Source organism: Bufo gargarizans, chromosome 10, assembly GCF_014858855.1.
Source record: "Bufo gargarizans isolate SCDJY-AF-19 chromosome 10, ASM1485885v1, whole genome shotgun sequence".
In the NCBI taxonomy this organism is placed as follows: Eukaryota; Metazoa; Chordata; class Amphibia; order Anura; family Bufonidae; genus Bufo; species Bufo gargarizans.
This window is the reverse complement of record NC_058089.1, coordinates 19,397,895-19,417,436: the sequence shown is the minus strand read 5'-3', so window position 1 is coordinate 19,417,436 and position 19,542 is coordinate 19,397,895. Positions and strand designations below refer to the sequence as shown.

Sequence of the window (19,542 nt, the reverse complement as noted above, 5' to 3'; positions counted from 1 at the left end):
TTTTTTTCATGGTCCATAGCAAACAAGCAATTAAGGTTTCCCCGAATGTGCACAATGTAAATGTCATAATGTGATTTTTTTCACGAGGATTTAGTAGATACCGATGCAGCAGTGTTGAGTTTGTCAGTTGCTACAAAGAGGACTTTGTCACTTGGTGCGAGTTATGTAGATTTCGGCGAGATCGGCCAACCATCTAATGTGTATGGGGGCTCACGCCTCTCTCCTAACAGCAGATGTTAGGGGTTGGATTTCAACATGGCCGCCCGCTGGAGGGGTCTGGCTTGCGGCTTAATCCCTTCTACCATTCACGATACATGCATGCTCGGCCCATGTATGGGGACAGTTATCTCATTTGTATGGCCGACAATTACACAATTATGGATTCACGTTATACATTATCGCAAAGCACAAAAGAAACACATGGATGACAGATTCAGCTCTGCTACATCTATTTATTAGTGTTCAGACCTCTGTCTTGCTAGACACAAGGCCTTGGTAGGAATGGCAGTGGCACAGGTCCTGGGCTGGACGGCAGTGCCGGCTATTACACGCCACGCTGTGTATTCACTTCCTTCACCTTCTTGTGAACTTTCCTTTGTTTGTGCAAGGTGCTCACAATGAGTCAGAGGAGCTCAAGTCTTATTCCTGAAGAGTGTCTGCTGTGCTCTAGGGATCCTTATGGCACCTGCTCTTCCGCTGCCCATCCCCTGACTGGTACCGAGGTCCTCATTTATTAAAACGGTCTAATAACGAGGTCATCTAAAGCAGGGGTGCACAACGTTTCCTGGTTGGGGGCCACATTGCCAGACTGAACCAATGACGAGGGCCGAAATGAAAATTTAAAGGTGTATTAACAACTGAAATATTTTACTTATGGCATATTGAACACACATTATATACCATTAATCTCTAGTTACACTTCCAGGACTCCCATCTAATGTAAGAAATACATGAAAAATACATGTGAGCAGCCACAAGACATAGGTTTACATGTCTGTTACCAGATGGTTGGGGGCCGCACAGAATGGTATCAAGGGCCGCATGTGGCCCCCGGGCCGCAGGTTGTGCACCCCTGATCTAAAGGAACCAATCACTGAATATAGTGGCCTAAATGGGAGGAAATGCTCAGAACCCCAAATACTGTAGCGTATTTATAACCTGGGGAGCAAAACCTCCACATGTGATCCGCTGCAAATGGCAATCCCCAGCAAATAATGCATACAATGGAGGATGCCGGCAGCGGACCACATGTGCCACAAAAAAATCCTACACAATATGGAATAATGTGTGGATTAGACTATGAGAATAAAGAACATCTAGCGTGAGCGTTTAGCCTTGTATTTGCATACCATATATTGTAGTGCACCTTTGCAGTGATTTATTTATTCTTATAGTTTAATCCACATTATTCCATATTATGTAGGATTGTTTTGTGGCACATTTGGTCCGTTGTGGAAGCTTGCCTGTGAGTCGGACCTCAGCACCTATCAGACAGTGTTCACACACTATAGGTAGGTTTAGCTGTGGGTCCTGCGCCAACTGAGATACCTTGACGGAGTGCGCGGGCTCAGATATGTTCTTGAACGGAATATATTGGCTAAAGTCTCATTTTAACATCTAGCATGAGGGTTTAGCCTTGTATTTTCATTTGGATATATTGTAGTGCACCTGTGCAGTGATTTATTTATTCATCTAAAGCAGGCATGCTCAACCTGCGGCCCTCCAGCTGTTGTAAAACTACAACTCCCACAATGCCCTGCTGTAGGCTGTTTGGGCATGCTGGGAGTTGTAGTTTTACAACAGCTGGAGGGCCGCAGGTTGAGCATGCCTGATCTAAAGGAACCCAAACACAATCAGTAGCCGTCAGCCAAAGAACATCATCGCCCAACTCCACCACACACATGCATGAAAGCTGAGCTACAATACCAGGCACGACCCATGGACAGGGGTGGTGCTAATTTTGGGAGAAAGCTGCCATGTTTTTCTAATCCTCCATGGAATATTATACCATTGTTGTCCCTTCTCTATGAATTTCCCACAGAATTTTACAAAAATCATAAATCTTCAATAGAAATGTTTATAGAAGATAATGAAAGGTTTTCTCTTATGAATGCCAAAAAAAAACTCAAATTTGTGGGAGTGAGCGTCTCACATCGCCTCATATCCTCCAACACGTATGACAAGCGTCGGAGGAGTTTTATTTTGTGCTTGATGTTCTAATAAAAGCCGCTTCATACAAGGACAGCGGCAGATTTGTCTCGCCATTCCTCTCTTGTTCAGCAGCTGCTCGGCCTCCTTCCATAGACATAAATACATGTTTGGCAGTAGGAGTGCAATATCCATAAAAAAATCCTTCAGGGGCATATTATCAGGTATTCTGGATTATTAAGACCCTCCTGAGACAAGTTGGGCACAAAGCCTCCATGAAGACTGCCCAAAATACGATATACTACAGTTCTTCTCAACTTTGCACAGTTCTTATTAACATCGTATTTTTTTATTTTTGTACACATCTCCTATGCAGCTCTATGTGTCGTCATGGTTACAGACTACAAACCATGTAGTGTAGTCAGATCCTGCAGTTTTGTTATCCTGCTCCCTCTGCCCTTTCCTTTTGGTAATCTACAGACACTTTCCCTATGTAGTACAAACCTATAAGATGTAAAAAAAAAAATATCTAATATACCGGAAGTTAAAATTCTCGTTACGCCGGCCTATTTATACAGTGCATCCATAAGGAGTCAACGTCCCATCACTGCGGCAGGAGGTAACGCCTCAGCGGCCTGTTGCGATTGGACGACATGTTCACGTGATGTGATGCGGCCCGATAGGGAGGATAGATTTCATGGCAAGTATATGTGGGTCAATATCCAAACCTTGGACAACCCCTTTAATTTCTCTTTGATGGCTACTGCTTTATCCCATTCATCTCTGACAAAACCCCAGCACACAGGCCTCTCTTACATGATATCCGGCCATGTAATAACATGTCAGTCATTAAATAATGTCTAATCTCCTGAACATGTTCAGCCAGGAAAAGGGAGTTGAGGTCTCAGGTTTCCCAATTCCAAGAAACCTCATCCCAAGCCTCCGGTAAATCAAAATGATGGCATCTATTAGATTTAAAGGAACACTACGCCTTAATCCACTTGATCGCGCAGCCCGGCTTCTCTTCTGTCTTCTTCTTTGCTGTGCACAGGAAAAGGACCTTTGATGACGTCACTGCGCTCGTCACATGATCCATCACCGTGGTAAAAGATCATCTGATGGACCATGTAATGAGCGCAGTGACATCATCAAAGGTCCTATTCCTCAAAGAAGAAGACAGAAGAGATGCCGGCTGCGCGAACAAGTGGATTAAGGGGAGTTAAAAAAAAATAATATTAACCCCTCCAGCCCTATTTTACTTAGCATTCTGTATTCAGAATGCTATTATTTTCCCTTATAACCATGTTCAATTCTGTGAAGAAGTTCGGCTCTGGGTACCACAATCAGTTTTTTATCACGCGTGTGCAAAACACATTGCACCCGCGTGATAAAAACTGAACAACGGAACGCAATCGCAGTCGAAACTGACTGCAATTGGGTACCTACTCGCGCGGGTTTGCCGCAACGCATCCGGATCTTATCCGGACACGCTCGTCTGCAAGGGGCCTTATACCTCTGAGAAATTACTGAATCCAAGCGGTGCAACAAAATGTTATGCCTCAACCATAAAGAGCCAAATTCCGATTCCATCTAGATTCAAGATTCCTACTTCATTTGGCTCAGTAGACGTAAATGAAATGGGATAAATGGCAGCTATATGAGAAAACAGAAAATATAGAAAAAGAAAAATGGAAACAGAAAATAGAAAACAACAGAATCCAATTGAGATCTGTCTGATCCCCGCGGAAGACTTCAGGTGGCGGCTGATCTGTCCCGGTGGACATGAGGTCCACCATGATTGATGGAACCTGCAGACAAAAATGTAGCTTTAGCCACCTTAAAGTGACCCAAGTCATAAAATATCTGTCAACCGCCGGCAATTAAAATGGCCTAAACCCAAATTAACAAGCATGTATGTCATTTCTATCCAGAAAGAAGGATGAACGACTGCTGTGGATTACGCGGCGTTAAACAAGAGAATACAGGAAAAGTTCAGTATTCTCAAACATGAAGCCATTAGACTGCCAGCCCAATTAGACAGCAGATAATAACTGTGTCCCATTGATACTGGATAAAAAAATAAAATAAGGGCCAATGAATCACAGGCAATTCTACCAAACCGTTGGGGATGTCCTCAAATAATCTATAAAATGATAAATTACCTGGGATGAGACTGACAGAGACGCTACTATAAAATATAGCCATAATTCTCCAGTAATGAAGTCTATGGCTCCAAAGTGTACCTCCGAGTTAAAGCCTACAGGTCCATACTATAACACAGAGTTGAAGCCTACAGGTCCATACTGTACAACTAAGTTGAAGCCTACAGGTCCATACTGTACCATCGAGCTGAAGCCTACAGGTCCATACTGTACCACCGAGTTGAAGCCTACAGGTACATACTGTACCATCGAGCTGAAGCCTACAGGTCCATACTGTACCACCAAGTTGAAGCCTACAGGTCCATACTGTACCATCGAGCTGAAGCCTACAGGTACATACTGTACCACTGAGTTGAAGCCTACAGGTCGATACTGTACTACTGAGTTGAATAAAACAGAGGGTGCAGGAACCGCGCTCTAAATCAACAGTTTATGTCAGTTATTTGAATTGAATCCTATAAAGACGGGAAACTGAAATCTTTATCCAGCTATCAGAGGCAATAATCGCAGAGACATATTGTTCATACGAAAAAGTTGTATGTAATCCACCTCCTGCTGGTCCGCAGATCTCGTCATGAGTCACCAACCACTGATTCCAAATAACGAATCCGAATACCTTCAAGAAGGAACAGAAAAGATGGTGCAATACCCTCGATATCCTTAAAGGTAAGGGGTTTATTGTACTCACAATTATAAAGTTGTAAACATGCACATAGAATTGGACAATTCTATGTGCATGTTTACAACTTTATAATGATAGGTGGATAAAGATTTCAGTTTCCCGTCTTTATAGGATTCAATTCAAATAACTGACATAAACTGTTGATTTAGAGCTCGGTTCCCGCACCCTCTGTTTTATTTTGCCATTCAGGAGACTGAACCTACTCCCTTAAGGGTACCGCTGCTGCAGTCCAATATTTTCATACCAGATAACGTTTATATATTTTTTCCACCACTGAGTTGAAGCCTACAGGTCCATACTGTACCACTGAGTTGAGGCTTACAGGTACATACTGTACCACCGAGTTGAAGCCTACAGGTCCATACTGTACCACAGAGATGAGGCCTACAGGTCCATACTGTACCACCGAGTTGAGGCCTACAGGTCCATACTGTACCACCGAGTTGAGGCCTACAGGTCCATACTGTACCACCGAGTTGAGGCCTACAGGTCCATACTGTACCACCGAGTTGAAGCCTACAGGTCCATACTGTACCACCGAGTTGAGGCCTACAGGTACATACTGTACCACTAAGTTGAAGCCTACAGGTCCATACTGTACTACCGAGTTGAAGCCTATAGGTCCATAGTCTCCCCTTAAACCACTGCTCTTGGAGAAAATACCTCTGTAATACAATGGGCACCATATGGCAGTACTATTGTTTAGCATAGAGATTGCGTGCCACCCCATGAATGGCTCTGCCATGCACATGGAGCCCAAGACAAATACTTTCCACCCATACCAATCTTTCCAGACCCACGCATTGTATTACAGTGCCACACCACCAACTGGCATGCCCTACAACAATAAGGCAATAGCACCACAGACGGTAAAGTCATAGACATTGTTAAAAGCCTGTCTGCGCATCAGGACGGACAGAAGAAGCTGACGTAGTTATGGGACATCTTGCAGGCCTCAAAACCCCCACTCAAATACATACAAAAAATTCTGTGAACTTTACAAATTCCTGAAACGCTTCAACCACCTGGCACACGTCTCCGCTCCCTTACATTTATTATACCACTGCCCTCATCATGGGATTTTGTTTTTTAACCTATAATCCAGAATGCTCTGGTTAATGAGATCGTTATAATCCCTTCGGAATGACTTGGGGAGGGCGAGATTTTATACAGCAGAGGGTGAGGGTAAAAAGACTGCTCTTCGAGGGATCGACAGAAGCAGAAGACGGAAATACACAGATGTACTGCCACCCCTTCAGTAGATCTATTATATGATTGTATACTATTATAGCGGCTCTGGGGTATATTTATATGACTGAAGTGATTTATTAAACCAGTGCAAAGTAAAAGTGGCGCCAATCAGGTTGCTGTTTTGATTTTCCAAGTGGCCTCTGACTAATGAAAGGTGGAATCTGATTGTCTGCGATGGGCAATTGCTCCCAATCACTGGTTCTGATTAATCCTTCCCATTATATGAAAATTCTCATTGTGGGTGGTCACTACTACCAGTCACGTGATATTCCAGATCTTCTCATAGTCTGGCATGGTTTTTAACACAAATCTGCAGAGAAAAATGAAATCTCATGTAACCAAAACCAGATATGGCTGACAGTACAGTAGTATATTTTCTATCAGCATGTAGTATGGCTCTCTCACTTGACTATTAAATGTTATGGACAACCCCTTTAAGCGGGCACATTTCCTTTACACAGCACCCTCTTGTTACTATCCAAGGTCCAGTATTTCTATTCAGTCCAATTAGCAGGTCGACCGTCTGGACGATTAGGGCGGCATTATCTATTGGGTTAGCAAAAGGAAGCCTCCGATTCCTTGCCTGTACCACCGGCAAATCAGGGGTTCAGAGAACGGGAACCTCTAGGAGTGTAAGACCAAATTACCGGTGACCACTGTGTCCCCTACATACGACTGGAAGGACAAGGCCAGCCACATCTTCATAGAGCGTGGACCCCATCAAACAGCATCTTATATCTCAGCTTCCCCTACTATCACTTGAGGGGAGCATTGGGGGTTATAGATGCAGTCACCCCGATTTTTTTTTTGCAGGATATAGATCATTAAGGGGGTAGTCTTAGCAGTCTCCATAACTCACCTTCATTTCACACAACACTGTGGAGGAAAAAACCCTTTAATAGAGGGGTGCATGTTACACAAAGGAGGGGAACACAAAGAAAGCCCTTCAGAAGGCACCAAAGCACAAATCCCGGGCCGCTCTCAATTACTAGGGATTTTATCTGCGTTTGTAATCTGCTCCAGGAACCGGGTAACAGGATCCGGCGGCTTTGTACTTACCTGTGCCTCCAGATCCCCTTCATGTGTGTAATGGGAGGAGGGGGGTGCGGAGGAGATGAATGTAAGGGGAGGGGAAGTTGTGGCCAGGCTTCTGCAAGTGAGAGGTGGAGAAACCAACGCGTCCGACGTAATTAAGAAGTTATTAACTTTAAGTTCAAGGTCACAAGTTTCCTGGCTGAAAGCAAAAACCCGGAGAGAGGGCAAGTGAGGGGAGCTTTACTAAGCAGAATACACTACAATTAGGCCTCAAAAAGCGCTAAGACTATGTACTTCAAACTTTCCGCAACTGCTGGTCTAGAAAAATCGTTCAGTGCAATCCACGTAAAAACCTCGTGCACGTAGTGCCAGCCGCCAGACGGCGCAAAGAAAGGGCTCATGCACACGACGGCGGTTTGGGTCCGTATCCGATCCTCATTTTATGTGGGTCAGATGCGGACCCATTCACTTCAACACGGTGTGCTGTCCGCATCCGCACGTCCGTTCCGTTGCATCCGCAAAAACATAGAACATGTCCTATTCTTGTCCTCATTACGGACAAAGATAGGACTGTTCTATTATGGGCTGGATGTTCCGTAAAATGTGAAAACACACACGGCCGGTATCCGTGTTTTGTGGACCGCAAAAGAGGTCGCGGTCGTGTGCATGAGCCCAAATGGGTCTAACATGCCGAGTAAGTCTGGCCATTTTCTCTGGAGGCGTCTGACAAGAGAATTTGTAAATCTCCCTTAATTTCTGCTCGCCACATGACCTGCCGCCCATTCCTGTATGTTCTTCTGATAATATGGCAGATGCAAAGATATCATTTTCCCATGATGCAACTGTATATTTTTAAAAATAAGAATAGAAAAATTATTTAAAGGGTCTGTCCACGAGCTATTTTCATCAGGCAGGTCTTCCAAAGACTAAAAGTAACCATACACAGCTGTTTCTCCCTACTCCCTCCTTGGCCTCTCACACACACGACCGTATGCATTTTGTGGTCCGCAAAATACAGGCGACATCTGTATGAAGTCCTTATTGCATCTGTTTATTTTTTTTGGAGGACCCATTGACTTCAATGGGTCTGTGGTCTGCATTTTGCAGCCAAGTATAGGACATGTTCTTTCTGTCGTAACACGGATGATGAAAGCACACGGACTGCGCCGCATGTCCTATTCTCATCCGCAATATGGACAGGACATAAGAACAGGACATATTCTATCATTTCCATGGATAATGGACATACAGATGCGGAGAGCACACATGACATATGGATGGCACACGGAAAGTACGGTCGTGTACATGAGGCCTAATGCATAGGTCGAAGGATAGAGGGGAAGAGAGTTCTCTCCCTTTAAATTCAATGGAGGTGTTTAATGCTTCCCCCTTTGCTTCTCCTCCATGACACTGCTGAGAGGCCTTACAAAAGACTCACAGATGTTAAGACCCTGTTCACACTAGAGTTTACTGGCTCCATTGATTTTAATGGAAGTTTACTAATGAACACTTTTCTTCAAGGGCAGATTAATGGCCCACCACGGCATAATGCTGCATCTCTCTGCACTGGCTAATAGAAGGGATGTCACAATTGGGGCAGACCCTCTATAGGAAAAAGGGATTGCTCAAACCTATTTAGTAGTTGTTGTTTTTTACGTTAATGTTGTTTCTTCCCTTGTACGCATGCGCTAAATAAAACCCATTGCACAACTTAAAAATAAAGTCAAATTATGTCTCCACAATCGGGAGTTCAATCTCATCTCCGATTTTTATTGTAGCGTATCCCTTTAAGGACCTTCATTTAAAAAGCTTCTCCGATCGTAGACAACTGTTTTAATATGAGAGCCGCCATGATCAGCAAGTCCCTACGGGTCCGGCTTTCTTCGGACCACAGCTTGTGTAACAAATAAATGTCCGCCCATATAATATAGGGCAGGGATGGCCAACCTGCGGATCTCCAGCTGTTGCAAAACTACAACTCCCAGCATACAAAGACTGCCCACAGCTATCAGCCTACAGCGGGGCATGGTGGGAATTGTAGTTTTACAACAGCTGGAGAGCCGCAGGTTGGCCATCCCTGATATAGGGATAGCCAGAGTCCACCAAAGCAAGAATCTGTTTCATTTAGAGGGGTCCTAAGCAAGGGACCCCTATTTATAACACCCATGTGCCCCAATGGGACAACCCCTTTAGCTAGCATACGGGACAGGCAGAAAAGACTAAATAGTCACCGACAAGAAATAACTAAACATAAGCTCATAAAGCCCACGCTCGCCGACACGTTATGTCTACATTTTTAAGACGTCTTCATACAAACTTAATCAAGTCCAAGATTCAAGGTCAGTGAGCGGCGGGTCACAGTGAGACGTCAGCCCTCCTGCATACAGCCGCCATTATACTGTGTATTCATGCATTATGTATACGCTACGCACCCACACGTAATAACCTACACACAGTGCAATTGTCTGTCGGCAGGATCAGAGATCAAGAATCGGGCTTTGTTTCATTTTCCTGGCACCGGCCGCTAAACACACTGAGGAGGAAACGGCGGATGTACGTGCACGCTGTATATACATATGTGCAATGTGTACTCATTACATACAGGTGAAACGCGAAAAATTTGAATATCGTGCAAAGTTCATTTATTTCAGTAATGCAACTTAAAAGGTGAAACTAACATATGAGATTCATTACAGGCAAAGCGAGAGATTTCAAGCCTTTATTTGTTATATTTTGGATGATTATGGATTATAGTTTATGAAACCCCCAAAGTCACAATCTCAGGTCCCCTTTGCTCAGGGGGTATGGAGTAATTAGCTGACTAGAGGGCGACACTTTGAGCCGAGAATATTGAACCTTTTCACAATATTCTAATTATAAGTTGGATTACTGAAATAAATGAACTTTTGCACGATATTCAAATTTTTCGAGTTTCACCTGTATGTACCAGGGTTCAGAATCACTATAAAAGCCAAGCACGGTCTGCTGAAAAGACCCCGGTTCTGAGTGCGCCAATGTTATCACATGATTAGGCAGACTTGTCATTCAGGAGCCTGGGAAAGCTGGGTGTCAGCCACCATGGGAGCTGGAATTTCTCCTATATTGGTTGTCCCCTAGAAATACTCACAAATTCTGGTATCGTGGTTATATGTATTAGGGGGTAATCAGGGTAACAGCCAATATGGATACCAATGCCGCTTCTACAGAGCAAATCTGCCCCATGATGCACCCCCAAATCCCACTGATTTACCCTACCCCTGTGGAGGCGGTAATGATGGCTTTAAGGGATTATCACCCAGCTTTCCGAGGAAGACATGTCGAGTATGCAACTTTCTAAATGCTAACCTTTTTTTAAATCTCTGCAAGCAGTCAGTGAAACACAAACCCAACACGGCCTTATATGTTCTCACCGCTGAAGTTTTGCTACAATATATCCAGTCCAGGCGGCTAACAGCTGCACTGATACATTGTAACGCAGATGAGAGAGATTTGTGCTGCTGATGTATTTAGCTCACGGAGGATCGTCCAGACTGGATACGACTGTAACGGATTGTCAGCTCTGAGAAGTATTGGGTCAGCACAGGTTTTCAGCCGCTGGACCTAAGCAGGGATGCCCCCCATTCACTGATAGCAAGCAGAGATTTGGAACGTGTTGAGGAACTGGAGGTAAAAAGTCTATTATAAGGCTGAGAAAGTTGTAAGACAGCAAAACTGGTTCTTGTACTGCAGAGCACTCACCTTCTAAGGAGCCGCCGAGGAATATGTCACAATTCCACAGATTCCTTCAGGCAGGCAACTTCTACTCTTCCAGATGTCTCCTGGCTGCAGAGAGAGGGAGGGACAGATTGAGTCTCCTGCTTCACAGAAAAAAGGAGCAGTAAAAAAATGAGAACTTACAGCCCCTCCCATACCTGCCCAAACCCCTTCCCCCTCATCCCGACCTACCCCAGTAATCACCTCCCTGCAGAGTCCTAAGGAGCGGGAGATACTCAGAGTCTACAGCCCGGCCAGACGATAGGGGAACCAGAAATAACCGAGGCTTCGGGAAACGATATAATGACTACGTGTGGACACCTAAACCAGAACCGCAGTCTAAATGGAGCAGCAGAGAAAAGAAAATAGACCTGGACAGAGAAGAGGCATTTACACGTCGTCTCAAAGGGGGAAAAGAAGTTTTTACTTTTACAAATTTAAAAAAGTATCAAAATTTTGACTATTTAGTGTTAATTTTATATCAGAATTTAATTTTACGTTATTACCTGTTATTATAATTTTTATTGTTTTGGTTTGTTTTTAGAACAGGTACAGCAAAAAGACAGCGCCACCTAGTGGTCAATTTGGGGTTTTATGAAATGTAATAGCCCAGCTTTTGGAAGGGGTATAAAACCTATTTAGTTAAACGGGTTGTCCAGGATTATACGAATATGACTGTTTTCTTGCAAAAACAACCCCACACTTGTCTGCAGGTTGCGTGCGCTCTTACAGCTCAGCCCCATTCACTTCAATAGAGCCGACACAACCTAAGGACCGATGCTCATTCTGGTAGAAAACATGTTTTTCTACAGGCTCATGCACACGATCGTATGTAGTTAGCGGTCCGCAAAAAATACGGATGACACAATTGTCACCCCCAGTTTCCCACATAACGTCTGGAGTACCAAGGGGAGATGTCAGAGACAATTACTGTTGATCAGACAGATAAAATGTAACCAGTACAACCCATTTTAGGCTAATTTAACATCTGCCGCTGCGCTCTCCAGCAGGCTGTTCCGGCAGAGAACCGCCTGACGAAGTTCTCCGGATCCGTCATTGCGTATAGTGTCGGCTGCCCACCAGACCCTTAACTATAATGGGATTCAGGCTATATAGAGAGAGAGTGTGTGCGAGCGATAGAAAGAGAGAGCAATAGAAAGAGAGTGCGATATAGGAGAAAGCAGCAGCAGTCAGTGCTCGCGCAGATGGAGGAATGTATTATGTACATGTGAGGACAGGATACCCATCACATATTTCTCTTTACACGTCCTGGAGGACTGCGCTTTGGCAAGAAGCAGCAAGAACACTTGGTACCTGAGAGGTGCCCCAAGGGGTGATGCTAGAAAGAGGGAGACAGGCGTGGCGAGCAGGAATGTGCAGGTTACTCTGCAGGTTTGGGTGTCAAAAGTAAAGCAGAGTAGGGCCATGTGCACACGGTCAGTATTAGGTCAGTGTTTTTCATCAGTATTTGGCCTCATGCACACGACAGTATTTTTTCACGGTCCGCAAAACGGGGTTCCGTAAACCGTGTCCGTTTTTTCTTCCGTGTGTCTTCCTTGATTTTTGGAGGATCACCAGACCAGAAAAGTGAAAAAAAAAAATCTAAGTCAAGTTTGCCTTGAAAATGATAGGAAAAAAAACGGACACGGATCACAATCTTGTGTGCCTCCGTGTTTTTTCACAGACCCATTGACTTGAATGGGTCCGCGAACCGTTGTACGTCAAAAAAATAGGACAGAAAACATGGATCACGGACGCGGATGACAAACGGTGCATTTTCCAAGTTTTCAACGGACCCATTGAAAGTCAATGGGTCCGCAGAAAATCACGGAACAACGGACACGGATGCACACAACGGTCATGTGCATGAGGCCTTTGTAAGCCAAAACCAGGAGGTGCAGCGGCAGAGAAAAAGTATAATGGAAAGAGCTGTGCCTCATGTTCTGGAAATGTTCCTGATTTTGGTTTACAAATACGGACTGTGTGAATGCGGCCTAAGGCTATGGGGCCCTCGTTGCAGATTCCATCAAAAAGCTGTGAAAATAAACAGGCATGCTAAAACAGAAACCGAACCGACTCCAAGCTGCCGCAGATTTCAGTTTGGCGCACGGACTGCCAGAGGAGGCCTGCACTTTGTCATAAAGGACTTGCCTCCTCCGGCAGCGCAGGCGTCAGTCTTGATTAATCAGGGTCAAAGCCTTGTGTTTTGCGTCCACGTGTGATTCTTCGTTTCCGCACTCATCTGAATTTGAAGCCTTCCTGAATTCATACATAACATTCCTGCCATATTTCTGAATAAATGCATTTTAACTGGAATTTATCCTAATTATTCAACATTACAAATTCCCAACAGTGCAGAAGCCACAAGAATCCTGTCCTACATAGAAAACAAGGGAGGACGAGCGTCCAGAGACATAACGGAAAGGCACGCTGTAATATACTGATGACGGATCCACCCTCCCCCATACCGATCCACCATTATATATATATATATATATCTAGCTTAGGGCGCCGCTGTCCATCTCACACAAGGTGAATCACACTTATCCATCCATTTAGTCACTTTGCCAAAGGCGACAACTAAAATGCTTGAGTCACTTTCTATTTTTATGTAATGAAGACATTTCTATAATTAAACCATAAAGAGAAAGTGCTTATTTTTGCTGCTTGCATCAGGAAGGCACCCAACACATATGTTAAAGGGTTAACTCAGGAGATCACCTTGTAATAAAGAACAGAGGATTACTTACCAGACAGAACCAGCACCTGCCGCTCCGGTTCTCCCAGCTGCAGAGATGATATCACATTAATAACACGTGACCACTGCAGCCAATCCCTGGACTCAGTGGTGCACTGAAGAGGCCAGTGGTTGGCTGCATGTGATCACATGTTGACGACGTGACATCACTGCCGCAGCTTTGAAAACAGAGCCTGGCCAGGAGAACCAGAGTGGCGGTGAGGGATCTGTCAGGCTAGTCATTATCTATCCTTTATTATAGGTCAATCCCCCCGAGTCGTCCGATTTCCTCTTGAAAGTGGACCACTCCTTTAAGAGTGCCTTTGCAGAAGGCAGATTTTGATGAAATTTCTTCGACTGAAAATCAGTTCATTCATCTGAGTGCGACTTACAGAAATCCATTTGCTTGCCGCTAAAACAGCCCTATTCAGAAGCGGCATTTGCACCACGGTCCGCCCACATTATGAGGTCTCCTCCTTTAAAGGCCAATGCCTCTATCAAACCCAGCAATCACCAAGTTTACACTTTTCCAGGGCGGATTTGGCATGTCTGGGGGCCCCTGCCACACTGCTAAGCTACACCCCCACCGTACCACTAAGACCCACTCTTACATTATCAGTGCACTTTTGGCACTGCTCTACAGCTGGAAAGGGCCCCTCATGCAGCTGAACCGGCTGCACATACGGTATGTCTACCTCTTTAGTTGTATTTTGTTCAGCAGAGGAACCCCTGATCCCTTGGGCCCCAAGCATTTCCTGTGGCCCCTGTCAAGGTAGAGTTTCGGTTGCTGGGTCGTAGCCGATCAGCTCTATCGGTGAGAATGTCCTCCAGAAACCCTTTGGGACCTCTTGGGGGAACAGATCATGCTAGAGAATACTACACATACACGAAAACACATGCACAAAATAAAACCGTACTCCCTTGGTTGAACTTGATGGACGTATATGTCTTTTTTCAAATGTATTAACTATGTAACTATGTAATAAAAGACTATGAAATAAAAATCAATAGACCAACCCATAATAAAGAAATAGTAATAGAATCCGGATCAAGCTACTAAAATCATGAAGTTTTTTTAGTCCATTAAATATAACAATAAAATTGACGCGTTTTGCACGTGCCTGTGCTTAAACATAGCATATAATGCAATAAAAGCCAGTGAACCAGTAACACTGAAAGGTTAAACAGACCTTCCTGTGGAGGGAATTGGCAACAGCTTCTTTAGAGAAGCATTTTGGATACTTAATTTAAAGGCTATGGACACCTTTGGGGGCAATTAAAAAAAAAATATATTGCACATTGTACTCATTTTGAGCTAAAAATAATTTTTTTAACTGGTCTTTGTTAAAAATATGGAGCCCCTATTTCTGTACAGAGCTGAGATGCTCTACTAGCAGCCTCTGGATTTTCTCTCTTTTCCGTCATCTGGGAAGCCGACGGTTCCTTATCTCTGCTCTATGACATTATAAGGGCTCATAATAACTCCGTTCTTATCTTACTGATAAGATTGTGGCTTCAGTAAGTGTTAATGACCTCTTAGTAGTTTAGAGATGAGGTTTATTAGATGACCCTGCACAAAGTGAAAGTAAAAGTACCAGTCACACAGCTAGAAAAACAGTTAACTCTTTGTGACAGAACAGCTCAATATTTTTAATAAAGGCCAATTGAAAATGTGATTTTTATCCAAAAATGAGTAAAATGCAATCAAAGAAAAATTGCCTCCAAAGGTGTACATAGCCTTTAAATACTCATTCTACAAGCTTGAATGGACTTGCTGTATTTATAACAACGTTTATATTATTGAATTGCTTTTATATAGTTTCTTCTTGTAACCATGTTATTTCCAGTTTGCTCCCATTGATCTCCTTGGTTTTAAAATTCACTTGCTTTCATTGTATTACATGCATGGAAATGAGCGAAGCGCTTCCGTTTTTGGCCCTTTTATCCTGCACTGAACTGTTATTTTATTGGACTTAATAAACGTCCAGATTTCAGCAGCGTGATCCGGATTCTATTATTATCTCTTTATTATTTGTTGCTGCGTATTTTTCTGGCGGTCGGGCGTGCGCTACACTATTCGGTGAGCAAACGTACTTATTTCGCAGCACCTAATAAAGTTAGATCCACCACGTGCGTCTGGGCACTTATGGACTGAAAATTTAGTAAAATGCAGGACTCCTGCTTGGGGGATCATGGTGAGAATGAGCAATTTTGTAATGAGCTTTTGAAGGCAACACTGAAAAGGGAGAGGCCTGAAATGCCATCGCCCCAGGACACACAATCCTGGTTTCACCACATGGCCATTAACAAAGTAAACACCCCCCCACCAGGTTCACTAACCACCCCTGTGACCAGAGCGGACACTGATTCATCAACTGAACTCGCTCCCCGGACAGCGAGACGCTGGAGAGTTAGTCATCCCGCGGACAGCTGTTCTTCACTTTCCCCTCTACCAGTCCCATACTGGACATCATTGTCCTTCCTCGAAGCTGCCGCGTGCACTCAGGTCAAGTTCTTTTTCAGAGGCTTTCTGGACTGAGCACATTATATTTGAAGGGGTCGTCCACTCTAGGACTCTGGAGGCCAAGGCTCCCGTTGATATATACAGTACATAACCCTGACCTACTGTCCATATGCATGATGTCACCAGACCGCAGCGGCGGTGTGCTTCACAGTGATGTCATATAAAGGGTTATTTTCAAACAGTTTTCAGGTTATCCTACAAAAAGTACTTATCACCTATCCACAGGAATGTCAGAACCCCTAAGATTCCGAGAAAGGAGGGTCCCGGAGTCCGTAGTGTGCACGTCGGTCACCTGCTCCGTTCACTTCTATACAGATAAAAATTGATAAAATATCCCAGGGCGCAAGAATCCAGTCCAGATAGTAATAGGAAATAGAAACGTGTTTATTGCAGAAGTACAACGCGTTTCGGGGAGTAGTTCCCCTTCATCAGGTACATAACACTGCATATGTTATGTACCTGATGAAGGGGAACTACTCGTGTTATGTACCTGATGAAGGGGAACTACTCCCCGAAACGCGTTGTACTTCTGCAATAAACACGTTTCTATTTACTATTACTATCTGGACTGGATTCTTGCGCCCTGGGATATTTTATCTATTTTTATCTGTATCCTACCACTTCTTGGAGACGTCAGGGATCTCCGACAAGAAGTCATCCCTCCGCGGCTGCAGATCCACCAGTGAACCGTGACTCCATCGCAGTCATTGACAAGCTTTTACTAGAGTTGTGCCTACAAATAGCACAACCACAAAAGGTGAGCCCTGTACTGGAACCCTTTTTTTTTTCTGTCTACCAACGGTATTACCCTATGGTGCGCCCTGCTTTGTTTTTAACAGCATAAAGTAAATCCTGTGGATCCATTCCCGTTCACTTCTATGGGACTGATGATGGTGCGGTGGACGGCTTCATTCAGAGAAAGGAACTCCGGGACCCTCCATTTTTGGAATCGCTCAGGGTCTGACCACCAGGGGCGGAGTGGAAACTTAAAGTGGCCCTGGGGAAAAAAAACTAAAAGTGGCCCTATGTTGTAGGTGTGTCCAAATTGACAGAAGGCAGGTCCAACAATATCACAGTGCAGCACATAATACTGCCCCAGCAGAACCAGATACCACAGTGCAGCACAATATACTGCCCCAGCAGAACCAGATACCACAGTGCAGCACAATATACTGCCCCAGCAGAACCAGATACCACAGTGCAGCACAATATACTGCCCCAGCAGAACCAGATACCACAGTGCAGCACAATATACTGCCCCAGCAGAGCCAGATACCACAGTGCAGCACAATATACCACCCCAGCAGAACCAGACACCACAGTGCAGCACAATATACTGCCCCAGCAGGACCAGATACCACAGTGCAGCACAATATACTGCCCCAGCAGAACCAGATACAGTGCAGCACAATATACTGCCCCAGCAGAACCAGATACCACAGTGCAGCACAATATACTGCCCCAGCAGAACCAGATACCACAGTGCAGCACAATATACTGCCTCAGCAGAACCAAATACCACAGCGCAGCACAATATACTGTCCCATCAGAACCAAGTACCACAGTGTAGCACATGGCTGGCAGCCATGAGGGTTTGGGCCTGTAGGGTCTATGGCCAGTCCGCCCCTGCTGACCGCTGGGACTCCTAGAGATCTGACATTTAAGTGATAAACACTATTACTGACTTACAGCTGCTATACAGACCTATATGTCTCCATGGTAACAGACAACAAACAAACCCTGCGCAGTCTGATCCTGCAGTCGTGCTCCTTTTATCTGTCCCTTGTGCTCTGCTAATACAGACTTGTGACAGGAAGAAACGGGGCAAATGGAAGAGAGCATGGTCGCAGGATCAGACCACAGACGGTTAGCTTGTCCATTACCATGGAGACATATAGGTTTGCATAGGAGCTGTAGGAACAATACCCAGAAAGATTATCAAAATTAAGTTCATTCAATTTAGAAAAAATGATGACTGAGGGGAGATCTAATAACCATGTATAAATATATCAGGGGTCAGTACAGAGATCACTCCCATCATCTATTTATCCCCAGGACTGACTGTGACGAGGGGACATCCTCTGCGTCTGGAGGAAAGAAGGTTTGTACACAAACATAGAAGAGGATTCTTTACGGTAAGAGCAGTGAGACTATGGAGCTCTCTGCCTGAGGAGGTGGTGATGGTGAGTACAATACAGGAATTCAAGAGGGGCCTGGATGTATTTCTGGAGCGTAATAATATTACAGGCTATAGCTACTAGAGAGGGGTCGTTGATCCGGGGAGTTATTCTGATGCCTGATTGGAGTCGGGAACAATTTTTTTCCCCTTAAGTGGGGAAAATTGGCTTCTACCTCACCTTGCCTTCTTCTGAATCAACTTGCAGGATAACAGGCTGAACTAGATGGACAGAGGGCTTTTTCAGCCTTACAAACTATGTTACTATGTAACATAACAGCAGTTTTTTAAATAATTAAAGGGGTTCTCCAGGACTACAAAAAGATGGCTGCTTTCTTCCAAAAACAGCACCACACCTGTTCACAGGTTGTGTGCGGTATTACAGCTCAGCCCCGTTCACTTCAATGTAGCCGAGCTGCAATAGCACACACAACCTATGGACAGATGTGGTGCTATTTTGGGGAGAAATCCTCCATCTTTTTGTAGTTCTGGAGACCCCCTTTAATTTCACAACTGTCTATTTTTTCCATTTTAAATTCATTGGAACAGTTAAAAAAAATGTTTGCAAAGCAGTAGGTTGAAAAATGGTGCCTAAGATCTGGGCGTACAACATAGGTACCCAGGGGATGGGCGGTGCACTAACAAACCACTCTACCTTGACCAGGCCATTATGATACAGGGCTAGGACAGCAAATCCCCCCCCCCCCCAGGTAATGGAGACGCTGGCTACAGCTCTGCCGTGGAATCTAGGGAACCACTGCATTGGGGCTCATGCACACGACCGTATGTATTTTGCATTACGCAAAATATATGGATGACGTCCGTGTGCGTTCTGTATTTTGCAGAACGGAACACCTGGCCCCTAATAGAACAGTACTATCCTTGTCCGTAATGCGGACAATAATAGGACATGTTCTATTTTTTTGTGGAACGGAAGTACGGACACGGAATGCACACGGAGTAACTTAAGTTTTTTTGCGGACCCATTGAAATGAATACTTCCGCATATGGTCCGCAAAAAAAAAAAACTGACACGGAAAGAAAATACGTTCGTGTGCATGAGCCTTTAGTGGG

At 44.4% G+C, this 19,542-nt stretch overlaps 1 protein-coding gene across 3 annotated transcripts in view; it reads right to left on the bottom strand.

Annotated features, from left to right (window-relative positions):
* LARGE2 (LARGE xylosyl- and glucuronyltransferase 2) overlaps positions 1-19,542 on the bottom strand; it is a 62,112-nt gene that overhangs the window by 22,363 nt on the left and 20,207 nt on the right. For 2 of the 3 annotated variants that reach the window (XM_044270656.1, XM_044270658.1), the window contains one exon: positions 11,017-11,100. The gene's annotated coding sequence lies outside the window, so the exon portion shown is untranslated. Of the gene's footprint in view, positions 1-11,016; positions 11,101-11,223; positions 11,248-19,542 lie in introns of those variants that run through there. The other variant, XM_044270657.1, reaches the window with a different exon arrangement.